The sequence below is a fragment of the Lissotriton vulgaris genome, chromosome 10, assembly GCF_964263255.1.
Source record: "Lissotriton vulgaris chromosome 10, aLisVul1.2, whole genome shotgun sequence".
In the NCBI taxonomy this organism is placed as follows: Eukaryota; Metazoa; Chordata; class Amphibia; order Caudata; family Salamandridae; genus Lissotriton; species Lissotriton vulgaris.
In genome coordinates, this window is record NC_141698.1 from 648,965,694 (window position 1) to 648,984,570 (window position 18,877).

Consider the following 18,877-nt stretch of genomic DNA (forward strand, 5'->3'; position numbering starts at 1 on the left):
TTCTGCCAAGAGGAAGTTCTGCATCTAGGACACCACATTTAGAAAGGAGCAAATAAGGTTTCTCAAGAGAGAATCTCAGCAATTCTGAAAATGAATCACCTGACCACCCAGAGAGAAGTCTGAATGTTCTGGGAATAGTGGGCTACTGTTGACAGTGGATTTCCAACTTTTACCTGATGGCCAAACCTCTTCAGAGGTTGGCACATAAAGATGTGTCAGATCCGGTACCATGGGATAACAGTTGCATGCGTGCCTTCTGAGAGCTGTGAGAATGTCTCTGCTGTGCCCCAGCTCTGGGAATGTCTGATTATAACAAGAACTTTGCATTATTTTGCAGTGAGAGATGGGGTTGCGCTCTCTCATTGCTTACCCAAATTCGCATCAATGGGCACACAGCATGGGCGTAAAATCCGTGCCGCTCGCGGAATTTGCGGATTTTTGGCAAATTCGCAATCCACGAACTCTTGCGAATTTGCCGAAAATTCGCTAATTCTCACGCAGCGGACTTTTTTGCTTGGTGATACAATATTGCGGCGCGCGGCGTTCACTTACCGTCATTCAGCGTTTGCAGAGTTGTTTTTCTCCATATTTTGCGTGTGCTGCGCCATTTTGGATCTTGCTGCGGGATCCCGCGGGAGTTTGGCGACCGCGATTACGTCATTGCGGCTTGCCACCTTGCACAGCACGCATCGCGAGAGCTCGCAATTGCGAACACGTAGATGCGGCGGGCAGCAACAATCTCGCACTCGCGAAATAGCAAAATTTGCAATTCTGCACAAGAAATACACCAGCAAGCAGCATAAACCTTCTGAAAATGATGATTTTTATCAGAATAACTCCTCAGGTTGACATTTGCCTGCACTTTTTTTTTCAAGGAGTCCATTTTATGGAAGGAAGTGCCCCACAGTCTCCAACTTCCTGTTCCTGTCCAGCAGGCTCCTCCCAGTGCTTTCTTCATGTGCTGGTCACTTTTTGATTTGGATCTTGACCTGGAAGGATTACTTTTTGTGGATGCTGCTGGATATTTGGATTTGAGGCCTTTTTGACTTTCTTTGGATCACTTTTGGATTAGAAATTTCACAAGTAAGTTTGTTTGGGGCATTACAGTTGCTGCAACTACAATTTTGGAATTTTCGATTTTTGGGCTGTTGTTGGGGCCTTTTGCCCAGGGGTACTCAGCGGTGGATGGACTGAGACTTTCTGTGGGGTCTCTTTAATGTAAACATCATGGAGGGCATGGATGGCATGGGATTGTGCTGATTTTTGTGTTTTTCGATTTTTTTCGCTGCTGTTGGGGCCTTTTGCCCAGGGCTAGTTAGTGGTGCATGGACTGAGTCTTTCTGTGGAGTCTCTTAATGTAAACATCATGGAGGGCATGGATGGCATTGGATTGTGGTGATTTTTGTGTGTTTTTCGATTTTTTGGGGTGTTGATGGGGACTGGCCATGTGGGTGGGGGCGATTTTGAGTGCTGGTACAGGCAGGCACTGGCCATGTGCTGGGGGGCAAGGGGCCATTTTGAATGCAGGCAGTGTTCTCAGGCCTGCACCCATTTTGCCTAGCTTTCATCCATTTTGCCCAGGGGTAGTGAGTGGTGCATGGGCCTAGTCTTTCTGTGGGGTGTCTTGAATTTAAAATGTAAATGTAAATGTAAATGTACAGGAATTTATATAGTGCAAATCACCGAGCGGTTTCTAAGCGCTTGCTTAGGGAACCCGTCCTGGTATTCCCCCGAGAGATAACCCCGGCAGGGTATCCGCAAGGTGAAAGCCAGGCATCCCCCCGCGAGGGGCCATTGTGGAGAATAAGCAAGCTATTGCCCAGAGTCGCAGAGTGTGAACCCGTGAATCGAGTAGACACCGGAGCGAGAATTGCCGAGTCCATGGACATTTTAGGACTCAAGACCCCGCCGAGCCGGGTATTGAACCCTGGTCCCGGGCTGACCTCTGCTTCCAGGTCTGCCTCCTCTAACCAGTGAGCCACACTTCTCCTTAAACATCATTGAGGGCATGGATGGCATGGGATTGTGCTGATTTTTGTGTGTTTTTTGATTTTTTTTGGCTGCTGTTGCGGCCTTTTGCCCAGGGCTAGTGAGTGGTGCATGGACTGAGTATTTCTGTGAGGTCTCTGTCTTTAATGTAAACATATTGGAGGGCATGGATGGCATGAGATTGTGCTGATTTTTGTGTGTTTTTCGACTTTTTGGGGTGTGTGACTGATGTTCCTCTGTCTTCCAATGCTTTTAGGTGCACAAGAAAACCACCAGTGCCAAGAAGAAGTCCTGCAGCAGTGTGTGCAGCATAACGTCACGCGACGTCACGTGTGACCACAGACAAGACAACTCTGCAACTCGTGCAACTGCGGCCTGCTGTTCTGACATCTGAAGAAGATGGCCCCAAAAAAAGTTCCCCATAGCTCCTCTAGCAAGAAAGTTGCCAGTAAGGAGCAGAAGAGGCAAGTGGCGCCACTTACCAAGGAGACTGGTGTGCCGACCGCCGCATTTTTTGGGGAAAAAAAGTACGCCTGCAGCAGCAGCGGGGTCTGCTGGGGACCAAGCTGGGAGCAGCACCGGCGCTCCATTGGGCTCAGTGCCACCACTACCACGCCAACTTAAGTCCAAGCCCTTGAGTGCTTTAGAGGCAGCCAGTCTAGTTGTTCAATCACCATCGACCAGTGATGTTGGCTCATCGCAAGAAAGTAGCAGCAATGTCCCTCAATCAACACAGGTTGTTGTAACTCATCTGACGAGCGTTCAACAACCACAACCACAGCCGCAACAACAACCACATGTGCAAGTACAAGCCCAAGTACATGTGGAAGGAGAGGCAGCGCAAGGAGATGGGCAAGCAGAGGTGCATGGAGCGGCACAAGTGCCCACAATAGTTGTTCCTCCCGAAGTAGGGGGCACATCAGGAAATCAACATTCAAGCCTAATGTAATGTATGTATAGGCATTTATATAGCGCACTACTTACCCGGAGTGTCCCAAGGCGCTTCGACCGCTGCGAAACCCTTCCTGGCTTCCCTGAGAGATGGTCCCTTAGTGGGTATCTCCAGGGTGAGACCAGGCATCCCCGGCGGTCTGGTGGGGCCGTTAGTGAAGATGATGCAAGCTAATGCCCAGAGTTGCCGAGTGTGATCGCTGATCAGAGTGGGCACCGAGGCGAGAGAATTATCGAGTCCGCTGACCCTGGTCCAGAAACCTGCCGCGCCGGGAATATAACCCTGGTCCCGGGCCGTCCTCTGCTCTCGGGTCTGCCGCCTCTAACCAGTGAGCCACACTACTTCACCGAGGTATCATTTGAGGAAGCCACACCTCCTGATCATTCATTGTCTTCCACATCCCTAGCAAGGAAAAGATCAAGGATGGTGTCTACATCTTCTTCAAGTCCCCTTCCTTCTGATGATATGGATCTAAATTGAGAACCACCAGAGCCGTCTGAGAGTGAGGCACACCATGATCTGACAAAGGTAGCTAAGCGTAAAAGGAAGGACCCCGAAACTCTCGTACTTATGGTGTGATGATGACGCTGAAGCAGAAGTGGCGTATACTACTCCTGCTGATGAAGACTCTCATGACGACGACGCAGTCATCATAAAGGTCACTCCAGGCTCAGCGGGCATGCAGCAAACAGACATTTTTACCCTAGCCCGAAAAGCTGCTGAGTGTGATGTTGTCGACGAGGCAATGGGACCACCACCATTGCAGTTAACTAGTACACCACCACCTACTGCTTCGATATTTTCTCGCCAGAAGGGACCTCCATTCACCTCGACCTCCATTTCCTCAATTAGTGGTGCTGCAAGTGCACAACGTAGTAAAGTACGGCAACACACATCCTCCACTTCATCTGGCATTAGCAGCATGACCAGTATCGCCTCCTCCGCCCCCCACAGACATTTGAGGTCCGCAGTTTGGGACTTCTTTAGTGTTTGCACAACAAGGGAAAACATAGCCATTTGTAGCATTTGTAAACTCGCAGTTAGTCGTGGTAAGCTTGGTACCAACTATGGTACCGGAGGCCAGAGAGGTCATCTTGAGAGACAGCACACTGTCCAATGGCATGCGCACCTAAAGGAGATCAAGGAAGCATGAATTGCAAGTCAACAAACTATATCCGTTGATGTTTCATCTGATGATGACGAGGAGGAAGAAGCGTCAAACACTTCACTTACACCCAGTACCCCTGTCAGCAGCACACCCCCTGTGAGCCACACTAAGAGTGTGGGAGAGAGTGAGACACTAATGCGAAAATGTTCATCATCACCGAGCGTAACTGGGTCGAAGAAGTCATCATCATCATCATCCCGTAAAATCATGGTCCCGCCCACCATTAGAAGCATGTTGTTTTCAGATGCGCCATTTGAACGCAACCACCCAACGACGCGTCTGTATAACACTAAGCTGGCTAAAATGCTAGCGCTGGACCTTTTCCCTTTTCTTTTGTGCCAGGGGTTGGTTTTCTTGAATTAGTGGCAACGCTCTGCCCTAAATGGAAGGTTCCTAGCCGGTTCTATTTTGCCAGAGTTGCGGTTCCAGCACTACATGAAGATGTGCTGGAGGTGATTGGGGCAGCTTTGCAGAACAGTGCTGTTCACACTATACATCTGACAACAGACATGTGGACCAGTTGCGCAGCCACTGATTACATGTGCATCACTGCACACTGGGTCTCTTTTTCAGGGGTTAAAGCAAAGCTAAACGCAGGTGTTGACCCGTAGAACGTTTTCAAAGCTGCTCGGAAACATGCAACACTAGCCATGTATGGCATGGAGACAAGTCATACAGGAGAAAACATTTAGCAGGAGTTTAACGCAAAGGTCTTTCAATGGCTGTCCCCAGGAAAACGCAAGATTGGTTATGTTTCCACGGATAATGGCGCCAATGTAGTTAAGGCCATGGATATGGGTATCTATTTCAGAGTGCCGTGTTTGGCTTACTGTATAAACCTAGTTGTTAAAAAATTCTTGAGTGAAGAAAGTCCAGTGTGCGAGTTACTGACCACCTGCCGGAGAATGTGCACACATTTCAGCCATTCTTTGAAGGGCCGGAAGCATCTGAGGGGCCTGCTACATCAACATAAACTGCCAGTAAAAGCACTCATCCAGGATGTGGCAACACGTTGGAACTCAACCTTCTACATGCTTGAGCGTCTGTATGAGCAGTGTGCGGTAGTTGATCAGTATTTCTTTAGACAGGGTGCAGCTATGAAGGACCTGAGGATACATGCGGAGCAATGGAAGCTAGTTCAAAGCCTGACAGACATGCTTCGTTCTTTTGAGGTCTTCATGCGTGCAGTCAGCAGGGAGGACTGTAATTTGGGAAAAGCTATTCCATTGTTGCGCATGCTAGAGCACCAACTGAAGGCGGTGTCTTCTATGTTTCAAAAATATGAAGAAAAGCAAGAAGCTTTTGATTTGGCGGAGAAATTATTAGAGCGCCTACTTTGTGATGAACGCCTTCAAAAGATCCACACAGAACAGCATTACATTTGTGCTACTATTCTGGATCCACGCTACAAAAAGGCACTGGCAGGCATAGTATTCTTTCCTTTTGGTGGCGCAGAAGTTTCAAAGTACAAACGTTGGCTAGCTATGTCAGCCATGAGGTTTGAAAGAGAACGGCAGGAAATTGAAGGAAAAGGCAGTACATCAGCATCAGCAGGCCATCCGGAGTCAAAAGAATCCACTTCTGCACCTGTGGCTGTGGCAGAAGTGAGTGATTTTCCCTCTCAGCCATTAAAGACACCAGCAACCGGATCATCTGCACCAGACACAACAGTAACATTGTGTGAAGAAGAGGATTGGCTAACTCAGCTTGGGTTTGCTTCTCAAAAGGTCCAAGGAAAAAGTAAGCAAAGTGGAGGAACCATGAAGAACCTTGAGTCGATGGTGCAGGACTATCTGAATGACTCAACAGAGGTCTATGTTCATGATGACCCATTGGCATATTGGCATGGGAAAAAAGAATTGTGGCCAGAGATCTCCAACTTGGCTATAAATTACTTGTCTTCCCCACTCGCAAGCGTGTCTTCTGAACGTGTTTTCAGTGCTGCTGGTGGCATTGTAACTTCCAAAAGGACCCGCCTCTCGCCCAAAAATGTAGAGAGGTTAACAATGATCAAGATGAATCAGCACCTCATACCACCAGATTACAAAATACGAGAATACACACAGGAAGAAGATGAGGAGGACACCAACTTAGATGAGGGAAGTTCTTCTCTGTTAGGTGACCTACTCCCGCCTGAATTCGCAGAGTATGAGGACGAACTCTTCTTCCCTGACACCGAGCCCTGAAAATGAGCCAATGAATCAATAACTTTCTTTTTCGTCCTTATTCACTTTCATTCCTGTGTGTCTGTCTTTCTTTGTTTTGCAAAGTCTATATAAAAAAATGTAATCACCTAATCACAAAAACAAGCCCATCAGCAGAACTGTCTTCACTTATTTGCTTATTGATTTGAAGGTGCCGCAGTCTGCATTCCTCAGGTTCACAAGTTCACAAGAACATGCTCCTCTATCCTCCTCCTCCTGACTCCTATTTCCCTCAAAGCAGATGGCTGGATTACGCCCAATGAAGAAAGACTCTGCACTTGTGGGGGTGTTCTACTTCTTTGCGGGTTAGTTGACGGCTCTGGGGCCGTTGCTGGGAAGGTCTAATACCGGATAAAAGTGGTTTGGAGAAAATCCATGAGGAAAAGGTTTTTGCCTTTTTGCTCACTATTGTGTTTTCGGGGGCCTGTTTGGGTGGGTTCCTGGTGTTTGGGGGTGGGTTTTGGGGTCTGGGAGCACTGCTGGCACAGTCTAATGTTGATTGCATTTGTTTTCCAGGACATCCATGGTGGGAAAGTGGAGTTATGACCTAGCTGCACAGCGAGTTTGGACAGAAGGCCGAAAATATTGTAAGTATGAGATTTTCCATTTTTGCTTTTTGCCTGTTTGGGGGTGTTGTACTTTTTTGCGGGTGGGTTGGCGGGTTTTGGGGCATTGCTGGGAAGGTCTAATACCAGATAAAAGTGGTTTGGAGAAAATCCATGAGGAAAAAGGTTTTGCCCACTATCATGTTTTCGGGGCCTGTTTGGGAGGCTTCCTGGTGTTTGTGGGTGGGTTTCAGGGTCTTGGAGCAGCGCTGGGTATGGATACTTTTGATTGCAAGTGGTTTGAAGCAAATCCATGGTGGCAAAGGGGAGTTAGGGCCTAGCTGCAGAGCGCGCGTGTAGTGGTTTTGGAAATTTGCCTGAAAATTACTAAGTCCCCATTTTTGTAGTTTTGCTTTTTGGCTGTTTGGGGGTCTTCTACTAGTTTTTGCCTGGGTTGACGGCTCTGGGGCCATTGCTGGGAAGGTCTAATACCGGATAAAAGTGGTTTGTAGAAAATCCATGAGGAAAAAGTTTTTGCCTTTTTGCTCACTATCGTGTTTTCGGAGGCCTGTTTGGGTGGGTTCCTGGTGTTTGGGAGTTGGTTTTGGGGTCTGGGAGCACTGCTGGCACAGTCTAATGTTGATTGCATTTATTTTCCAGGACATCCATGGTGGAAAAGTGGAGTTATGACCTAGCTGCACAGCGCGTTTGGACAGAAGGCCGAAAAATATTGGAAGTATGAGATTTTTCATTTTTGCTTTTTGCCTGTTTGGGGGTGTTGTGCTTTTTGCGGGTGGGTTGGCAGGTCTTGGGGCATTGCTGGGAAGGTCTAATACCGGATAAAAGTGGTTTGGAGAAAATCCATGAGGAAAAAGTTTTTGCCTTTTTGCTCACTATCATGTTTTCGGGGGCCTGTTTGGGGGGCTTCTTGGTGTTTGTGGGTGGGTTTCAGGGTCTTGGAGCAACGCTGGGTATGGATACTTTTTATTGCAAGTGGTTTGAAGCAAATCCATGGTGGCAAAGGGGAGTTAGGGCCTAGCTGCTGAGCGTGCGTGGAGTGATTTTGGAAATTTGCCTGAAAATTACTGTCCTCATTTTTGTAGTTTTGCTTTTTGGCTGTTTGGGGATCTTCTACTAATTTTCGCCTGGGTTGATGGCTCTGGGGCCATTGCTGGGAAGGTCTAATACCGGATAAAAGTGGTTTGGAGAAAATCCATGAGGAAAAAGTTTTTGCCTTTTTGCTCACTATCGTGTTTTCGGGGGCCTGTTTGGGTGGGTTTCTGGTGTTTGGGGGTGGGTTTTGGGGTCTGGGAGCACTGCTGGCACAGTCTAATGTTGATTGCATTTGTTTTCCAGGACATCCATGGTGGAAAAGTGGAGTTATGACCTAGCTGCACAGCGCGTTTGGACAGAAGGCAGAAAAATATTGTAAGTATGAGATTTTCCATTTTTGCTTTTTGCCTGTTTGGGGGTGTTGTGCTTTTTTGCGGGTGGGTTCGCGGGTCTTGGGGCATTGCTGGGAAGGTCTAATACCGGATAAAAGTGGTTTGGAGAAAATCCATGCTGAAAAGCGTTTTGGCACATTAACTTTGGGCTCGTTAGGGTTAGCACTAGCAGCAGGATTGCATGTGTTTCAGGGTGTTCTAGATTTTTGCTACTGAGTTCTTGGGTCTTAGAGCACTCGTGGGAATGTGTAATTTTGGTTGCAAGTGGTTTGAAGAAAATCCATTGTGGGAAAGGGGGGATTTGGCATAGTTAAAGAAAGCGTTTGCCACTATTCTTAACTTAGAGCTCGTTAGGGTTAGTAGTATTGTATTGCATGTGTTTGGGCGGGGGCTGTTTGTGGGGGGGTTTGCGAGTCTTGGAGCGATGCTGGGCATGGATACTTTTGCTTGCTTGTAAGTGGTTTGAATACAATCCATGGTGGGTAAGGGGGGATTTGGGCCTACTTTACTTTCAAAGTACGTTTTGTCACCATTTTTCTACTAGGCCTCGTTTTTGGAGATCTGATTGGGGGTCTTCTACATTTTTGCGACTGGGTTTAGTAAGGGTCTTGAAGCACTGCTGGGAAGGTCACATTTTGTTCTAAAACACAGTTTACAGTACACCTAGCTTGAGGGGAAAGATCCGCTAAATTAATTTGTCCATACTTATTTATCCTTCAAAAGGAGACTCAGACAGAGTACGCACTGTCAAAAATATTGTACTGTCTATTAGGAAACTCAAAGTGTGACTTTTTGCACTACACAGCGTACATACCTTATATTTATTTGTCAGTGGTGTTCTAATATCACTTCCTGTTTTTCCATCAATAATTACAGGCCGGGTTTCAGTCTGTGCAATGGGAAAAAAAGGATGAAGTCAGGCTTCACATTAGCGAGCCGCAATTCAGCATCCGCCAGGCAGGCAGTGGACAGGGTGTCTTCTGGTCACCAACATTGATGGACGGAGCGTCAGCTGGAATGGAGGAGTCCCGCTAATAAGAGGAATGGTTTGATGTATGCAACTTACCAAATTCAACAGGACAACTACAACAACATACAGATACAGTATCCGTTCTTTTCTAATTATCTTTTAAGTAATGTTATTGCTGTGAACTTCTATGAGTGTGACTCTGTATTTCTTTGATCTCTGCTTCTAAATTCATCCCTACAGCCATTCTATAGGTTTTACTTGTGCTACTTTTTTAAACCTAATTTAATGTAAGAAGTGTTTCTCTGAGTGTAGAGATAGGCAAGTGAAAACGCATAATTATTACTGCAGCCCTGTACTGTCTCATTCTTTCATTCACGGTTGTCGAAAGTACTACTTACTTTTCAGTAACCATGCATGCAGTAGTGCATGCACTTCCTTTATGTCACTTTAAAGATTTATGGTTAGCTTTGTACCCTGCTGTGCTTTTTATTTCTTCTCTCAACAAAACCTTCCCAAAATCCCCCATTCCCATCCATTTTCCAAACCCTAACCCTCTACCCCCGGGCTGTGTGGTTTTGATTGATGTCTGACTAAATGACAGCAATAATTCCACACACTTGCTGGGGAGGATAAGGTCATAGCAACAGGCTGGTGAAGGAATCCGAGGATATATTCTATTCTTACTCAGCTTGACACTCAGTCACTATTGGCAAATGAAAGCAGATTTTCATGTGCGCCATCAACTTGATTGGTCATCAAGAACATCCTCCTCCTAGAGGTGGCAAATTATTACGCTGCTGTGTCCTTCACCTTCGGTACTATTTCTTGTAGTAGTAGCCAATGTCAAAGAAATTCAACGCAAGTACTAGTTATACTTTCAATACTTTACCACTTGTTAGGCTACATTGTGGCACTGTTCTAGTGTACTGTTACCTGCTATATTCTCTATCGTACCGTTCTAATGCTACGGTAAGGACAAAAAAGGTGTCATTTTCTTTTTTTCAGATGCTGCAACTGCCACTGTGTAACACCACAAGTACCACCGCAATGATGACATTTCATCCGCCCAGGATTGCCAACCTTAATCGCCATTTCGCGTGCAGCCAGCCCTGTGACTAACCCTATTTCCAAACACAAATTACAGGTAAGATAAGCGTTTGTGGGGAGGTAGTATAATGGAGTATTAGGAGAGACGAGAAACTGACGGTCCTAGGACTATTGAATTCACTTACTCTGTGAGAGGCACTTAGTTTTGAAAACATTTGGGCCATTAGTACTTACACAACTTGAATCAAGATGCCACTTAAGTTTCTGGACTGTTAAACCCCCATCCACCAGCCTCAAAAGCAGTAAAAACATGTATGCTAAGATAAAGTTTAAAGTATATTTATATATCCCTAACATAAATAATCTCCTGCAAGACCCAACCCACCCCCCCTCCCGAACCCCAACGAATGTCCATGAAAACAAAGTCCAAAAAAGTAGAAAACCCAACTCCCAATTCCCACCCCCCAGAAGTCTTTAAAAAAGGGGCAAGGGGACAGTCTCCTCCTGCTGCTGGCTGCTGTTAACTTTTCGGGCCAGGTCGGCATGCTCCTTGCGGAGGGTCTTGAGCAGGGTTTTGGTGTTGAGGAGCTCCTGCTTGAGGTAGGAAACCCTCAGGGAAAAATGGTGCATCCTTTTTTTGTAACTACTGTGGGGGTCAGCTGATTTCTTTGCTGCTCGGCGGTGGCGGGTGGCTGCGGTACCCCGGCTCCGTACCGCTGGAGACCTGCTGTGCTGGCTGGCTGACGCAGGGAGCGCTGAGAAGGATAAAGGTGTCTCCGTGGATGTTGTTGACGTACTAGTCTGCGTGTCCTCCTCCTCCTGGGCCACTAGCCGCCGATATTCGGCGACAGTGGCCTCCAGCCTCAGTTGCCGGGCCCTTTTGCCAGCTCCTTCTGGGTTGGTTTGGAAGGAGCATCTATATGAAGAAAGAAAGTCATAGTCTGTAACCAATGCTCTTTAAGATTAACACAAAATGATTCAGCAGAAAGTTGTGTCACAGTAGAACTAGCAACTTGCAAGCGCAGTACATAACTATTGTGGCCAGTATCTATCTAACCTCGCACTTCGTCATCCTTGCTCTAACATTAGTGGGAGTTTAAGGAATCAATTCTACGAGCACTATGGACTCACTACATTAGAGTTGACTATGACTGTACACCACTCTTCTTCTTCTTCTCTCTTGTTTAGCAAAATTGGTACGTTAACTTCTGCAAGCCGTCATAATGCCAGCGCAGTCAACTTGCACCCGAGAAAAACAGACGCCCGCCATGATGAGTGAGACAGACTTGCGTTACTGTACCAGTCCAGTACATGCAGGTGGTGATGCTCTTACTTTTCTATTATGGGTGGCACTGAGAATACTCTGTTACAAGGGCTACTGCTTAATTAATTTAACTTTCACCCTACAGTGCCAATGAATACTAGAAAAGGAAAATGAAGAAGATAAATAATCTGATTATCTATCACTGCACATGGTATGTATTTGCTTACATTTGGGATGACTTTAGGTGCTTTGGTTTTTATTGAGTGAACAGTGATACATCCACACATGAATGACCGAGTTCTACTAAACTTATTAACAGAGGTAGTGAGTGAGTGGCCATTGTAATAGCCGGATATATGCTGTGCTTGCAATACAAACTACTGCTACTATTCATGGTAGTATTTGGAAAAAATTACAACTTCTTTTCCTTGCCTTTCCTACACTGGGACGGACCTGCGGGTGCGGTGTTACATACTCTTCAAAGTAACACTTCATCCAGTGACCGTCTACTCTCTCTAGATACACATATGCTATCTAAGAGTCAGATAGTACCATGATCCAGGCATCCATCCATTCAAACTATATGTCAATCATTCTTCTTCATGTCTCTCATCTGGACAAACCTTACGTTTTCTCACGGAGAGCACACTATGCAGTCTGCAATCTCAATAAGTAAGGAATATAAGAGCTTACCACTGCCCGCCACTACCGTGGCAACCCGGACAGCAGTTTCGTCCGGCACTTGCACCACCTCCTCCCCTGAAGTCTCCTGCTCCACCTCCGCGCTGGGCCCAGCAACAGATGTTCCTCCTACAAAGTACATTTAAGAATGTTAGTTAGATGTCATAGACATACACCACTCACTAGTATTTTGTCTAGGAATGAAAAAATGTGAATACAGAAACCAATCTAATAATTTGTGACTGTCTACTCTAAAGTAAAAATGTCCCTTTTTCCAGGGAAGGGTGTTGTCTTGCTGCACTTTTTTACACAACTGATGAATGCTTGCTTTTTAACACGCACCATTTTTCTCATAACAGACAGATGCTTCACTTCTAAGAACAAATCATCACCACTAGGACAGAGGGACCAACGATTCAGCACCAAAAAGAAAAATTAAAGTTCAAACCAGGTGAGGGCTCGGCTCGCCCACAATAAATGTGTGAAATTAATCACTGTAAGCACTTTTCCATTTTTAATCAACCGTTTATGTTTTATGACAAGCTTGATTTTAATAAATATTTTTACTTTTAATAAAGCTTTAAAACTTAAATAGACTCTGTGGTTTTTGGACAAGAGTGAATGAGCAAAAGGTTTTGCAATTTGCAAGCATGAGTCCGTGCCTCTGACACTTCTGGACTCTGACTCCGTACTCTTGTCCTGCGTTGGATAATCATCATTGGGGATTAATCATCGATGAATTCGGGAGCTAAATGACTCTGCCACACTATCTAGTCAGTAAGGAGAGTGGGGGTTCTTCAAAGACTGATATCACTGAGGTATGTGGAAAGTCTACCTGCGCCTATTATAATTGATAAACAATGCACTATTTAGTGTCCATAGTTCTGTTTGTGCAGATTTGTCCCTGCAACAGTAGTAGTATGGATTGTCCTCCTATCCAAACCAAAAGTAAAGTAGTATCTTATTCTTTCTTGGTGGTCATTCACCTTTTTATTGTTGGTAATTGTCAAAGCATAAACATTTAGAAGACTTGAAAAGACATTATGGACAATCCCAGAGGACTGCACTCAGCGCATAGAGAGGGATGTACGATGTTACGACACATAGTTTTACCACGCGTACCTTTACAACGCGTTTTTTTACAACGCAAGTCGTTACCACGACTTGCGTTGGAGGGGTGCGGACTTAGGATTTTTTAATTTACTATTCCAACACCAGCCTACATACAGTAGGGAAGGTGTTGGATAGTAAACTAAATTATTCCTTGTCCTGTAGCGCCCTCCAGCGCAAGTCGTGGTTACGACTTGCGTTGTAAGGGTACTGCGGAGTAAAATCCGCGTCGTAAAGGATGTTCCCCATAGAGAGCTATTGCTGACTAGAATGGGAGTTTCGTTTAACACCTTTTGCCAAATGTGCAATCTTACTTAGCTACACAGACAGACTAATAAGAATAATCTAGTAATACCACAGGGAGTCATAGTCGAGGCAGGATAAGAATTTAGATACAGTCTACAAGAAGATCAAAGACTATTTAGAAAAAATCGAACGAGGAATGCTAGGAAAAAATAGGTACTCTATATTGAAATTAGTACTTACCGGGGCCAGCAAAGGAGCCCTCGCCTGACCGATCCTGGCCTTGTTCAGCAGCAGCAGCCTCCTCCAATGTCCTCTTGCCCCTGGGGGAAGCTGATGTACAACATGAAAGAAAGAAAGACCCGAAAACTTGGATGATTGTGGTCAACCAAATCAAACATTACAAAAGAAGAATAACAAAATATTTTGGCGAAATAGCAAATAGACAACTATTCCACAGGATATATTGACCTATCTCATGTGGTCTACAACGATATTAGTATTGCTTGATTTGCGGACCGTCAACTTGGAAAGTTATGTAACTCACTAAAATAACTACTAAAAAGGTTCGCCTAGGCATGGCAGGCAGCAGTCCGCAGCACGCAAAGTGACAGACAAGCTCCACCGTGATTGCAGATCAGCGACAACACTAAAAAGTTTCCTATTACATTAACCAGTCATTAAAATACTCAAACTATCAATCCACCACCACTATTTCTTCTTATTGCCCGGTGTACAAAGGAAGGACTGGACTTGAGTCTGTAGGGGCAGATTTACAAGCCCCTTGCGGCTCTCTTGCTCCGTTGCTGCGTGACTTTTGTGACGCAGCGGCAGGGCAAAAGAGGCGCCATGGTGCGGCGTATATCAACAACGTGACGCATATGGGAGATGCATCACGTTGTAAAGCCCTGCGCCATCAGGGGGCGTTCCGGCGCAAGGGAGGGCGTTCCTGCGCAGGAACGCATCCTAAAAGTGGCTGAGGGAAATCTACAAGATTTCAATCAGTCACTTTTAGGACTATGATGCGTGACTCAAACCCTGCGCCTGCTTGAAGCAGACGTACGGCTTGACGCAGCATTGGGGAGATAGGGCACCCCAGAGCATTGCTGGAGCTGCGCCATCGTTGCGACGCAACTCCAGCAATGCGCCGCCTTTACGGCACAGATGGGTAACGCTTCGGTGACGTTTTGGGCCCATGGTGCGCCGCATTGTAAATACGGTGGTGGTGGCGTGGCGTGGCGCACAATTACTGGCGCATCCCTGCTACTTTGCAGGGATGTTCCCGTAATTAAAAATCCGACCCTTAGTGTCTAGCATTACGCAGTTCTTTAAACTACACTCATACATAATTTCTCAGGCCAATGAAATGAATACAAAATCGAAAACAAATAAGCATAGTAGCAATGCTACAGAGAAGGAGAGCAGTGCACCTGAAATGCACAGAAGATTTTGAAATATAATTTACCTACAATGTAATCAGCAGCATTATTGCAGGAGAAAACAGAGAAGTGAAGAAATAGCTACTACTACTCACCAAGCCCGGGGATCTCGAGGCCGAGCAGGTCGATCAAGCAGCGTTCCCGGTCCAGGAGATCCGTCCAACGGTGGGTGGCCAGGTTGTAGGTGCGCTGGACCCGAGAGTGTTGGTACATGGCCCGGCACACCTTCTCCCACCACTTCCGGCGCTCCCGGATCCCGTAGCCGCTAGCGATCTTGCCGCCTACCATGATGGTCCAGGGGAGGCGGCGCTGGACATAAAAGACTAGTGCGGCCACCTCCTCCGCGCTGAAGATCTCCCGGTCTGTGACTTTCTCCCCCCTCAAACGCCCGCACGGGAGCCGGGCACGGGGTGCGGGACCCTTCCCGTTCTCAGGCTGCTTCCCGGCTCCCTTTACCATGGTCTGGGTAGAACGGAAGGTAAATAATAAAGAAGAAATAGAATAGGGAAGAAGAAAAGAAAAGAGTTTTAAAAAGTAGTTTAAAATTAACCAAAAGTAGCAGAAAACACAAAAATAAAGAGCTACAAAAATAGAGAGATGGATAATAAGTAAAATAGATAAAAAAAACTTCAAACAAGCAAAGGATGGCAGAGATTGACAGAGGATACAGAAAGCATGCCCAGAACCATAGCAATGAATGAAAAACAAGATGGCCGCGCCCGTTCACGACTGCGTGGGTAAGTTCGCGCGAGATTTTCCTCGCGATCACACGCGAACTTGTACTAGCGAGCCGCACACTTTGCGAGATTACACATAGCGCCCGGAAACGGAAATATGTCACGCAAACAAAATGGCCGCACCCGTGAACGACCGTGAGGGTAACTTCGCGCCGTTGCGCTACAAGCGGCTCGCTAAAACACACAAAACCTTGCGAACTAACACGCCGCAAAAAAACAAAACGCATATTCGCACGAATTTGCGGCTTCCGAATTCGATCTTGTGCAAATTCGCGACCCGCGAATCCTGCGAAATTGCAGAAAAACGATTTTTGCAAAACTGAAAGCACTCAGCAGGTGCAAAAGTTCAACCTCATCATTAGTAACCATTCCCTGTAGTGCCCCCTCAAGAGTTCAGTTGCTTACTTGCAACTATTCTATGACCCTGCTCTGACCCTCACAGCAGGCTCAGAGAATAGCTACAAGTAGACCACAAAGGTCCGGTGAAAAAAAATTGCACTGCAACAGAAAGCAATTACAGATAAGGAAGCCGGTGCCAGACTCAGTGACACATTAATTAACCCCAAATTAATTCATGTCAGTTGAAGCAGAGCAGGTGTGCTGCCTTTTCCCCCATAATCTACAGTGATGAACCAGAGGGTGGCAGTGATGTACCAGAGGGTGGCAGTGATGTACCAGAGGGTGGCATGGGTGAACCAGAGGGTGGCAGTGGTAAAACAGAGGGTGCTGTGATGAACCAGACGTAGAAACAACATAGTCGCGACCGTTGCGACCCGATAAGTAAGTTTGCGTTTGCGAACTGGTACAAAACCCTTGCGAACTGGCAGAAACCCTTGCGAACATAAAAAAAGAAGAAATCCGCAAATTCGCGAGAGTTTGCGGATTTTGCGGATTGCGAATTTGTGAATACGCAAATTCGCGAACCCCGAATTCGCAAAATTCGCCCATGCTCACTATTTTTCTGCTACTCTTGAGTTGTAGCCCTCTGCACTACCTGGTTGTTTGAAAGTATTTGCTTCCACCTGCATAATTCTTGAGCAGTGTGAAAGTATGGGTCACCCAAAGACAGTGTTTGTACCCCACACAGTCAAGGTGCTGCTGACTTGCACTCAAACGCAACACCTTACCAATAGGTGGCTTACCAGATATAAGCAAATGATTCTCAGTGACGAGAATGTTACCCCTAGAAGGTGACTATTCTGAATCCTGCCACCTTGTTGGCCCTTCCTGGAAATGAGACTGTGGGTGATGAAGCTAAACATGATTATCTAAATGTTACTGAACTATGCATGAAACCAGGGCCTGACATACAAGATATTCCCCTACCTGAACCAGGCCATGTGCTGTTTGCTGATGGCTCCTGATTGCGTGACCAAGATGGAAATTTGAAAGCTACCTATGAGGTCTGCATAGGAGCAGGTGTAGATGAAGCCCACTGGCTTCATTGAGTTTTTTCAGCACAAGTGGCATAATTGGTTACTCTTACTAGTGCGTGCTGTGTTTCAGACCAGCTGAGAGTAACAATTTTTACTGATAGTCCATATGGACTTGGTCTTGTGCATGATATTGGGCAGTTGTGGTCCCAACATGGATTAATGACCTCATCTGGGTCATCAATCCATAACGGAGAAAGTGCTGTCCACAGGTCAGGTACATATTATTTGACAGTTGGAAATAAGTATGCTGATGAAACCACATGTTATTGTGTGCTACATTCCTGCACCTTTAATGGGGAATACATCAATGAAAGTTCAAATGTCACAAATTGCAACTTGTTGTCTGCTGTTGATATTTAGGATGAGGTTAAGTGATTGAAGGAACAATTGCCAGAAGCAGAGCAGCAAGGCCAGGTCAGAGCAAGATGTGTCAAAAGAGATGATTCTGTAAATACTGTAAAGGACTGACTGACATGGTGCATTCTGTGTCCCGCCAGGTTGGAGAGGCAACTGTCCCACCTCATTAGGAGCAGTGTCATGACCTCAGTCCCGGCGAGGCGAGTAGTTAATGGTGAAGAAGCACGTGTGCACGTGCGCATGTGCTTCGAGCCTCATTGGTGTGGACAATACCAGGTAATTCTGGTTACCACTAACACTGTACAGTGTGGAGTTCTCACAAACTAGGTACATGTCGCTCATACTCTGAGTCCCATGTTCCCTTGATGATATACCAGCACCTGTTCCTGATGTGCCAGTGGTTATAGTGAAACAGAGGAAGCAGGTTAGCCAAGCTGTTGGGGATCAGCAAGCAACAGGGCCAACACTCTTTTGGCCTGAGGTGGGGGGGTCTGAGAGAGTCAACTGTTGTCTGTACAGAAGGGTCCAATCCAGTCAAGTTTGCTATGCAAGGTTTAGACCCTGGCGTAGGACCTAGTGCAATAGTGAGGCCAGAGACCGATGGCACTGAAGACGGGGGAGAGGAAGACGCTGTCTTACTAAAGTGCAGGTGACCCCATACCATCCCTGAGGGCGCTTATAAATCCAACCAAAGTGACAGCGAAGAGCCTGCAGCGAGAAGGTTGAAAAGAGCAAGAGTACCCTGCCAAAGGTACTCCTCACCTAAATGGACTTCCTTGCCAGCCAATGATTGGGAGAGAGCGTTTTACACATTTTGCTATAACAATTTACATCCACCTGAACTTCCTCGAATTGAACTTTGTGGTTGAAGTGGGATTTGAAATTGCATTGCCACTAGATAAATTGACTCAACGTGTTCTGGAAGTAATCATCAGTGAATTTGAACTGCGCATTTACTAAAAGTTGCACTTCAAACTTAGAAGGAGGCTTTTGAGCTGTGATTTGCTGTTTGTTCCTAGAGAAAGAATTAACGGTGAGAATTTATTGTGCTGCAATCTTCTAAAGCTAACGGTCTTTCATTAGAGAACTCATGTAGACTATTGCAAAATACCTTAGACGCAAACGCATGTGTGAAGCAATGTTTGCTGTTGCAACTGTAATATTAGTTATTTTGCGTAGAATTCTGAACCTGGCACCTCATCCGCATGATGAAGAGTCTAGAACCACCAGCACACCCTAAAAGCCTAACCCTACTAGTTTGCCCACATTAAATGAGAAAAACGTACACAT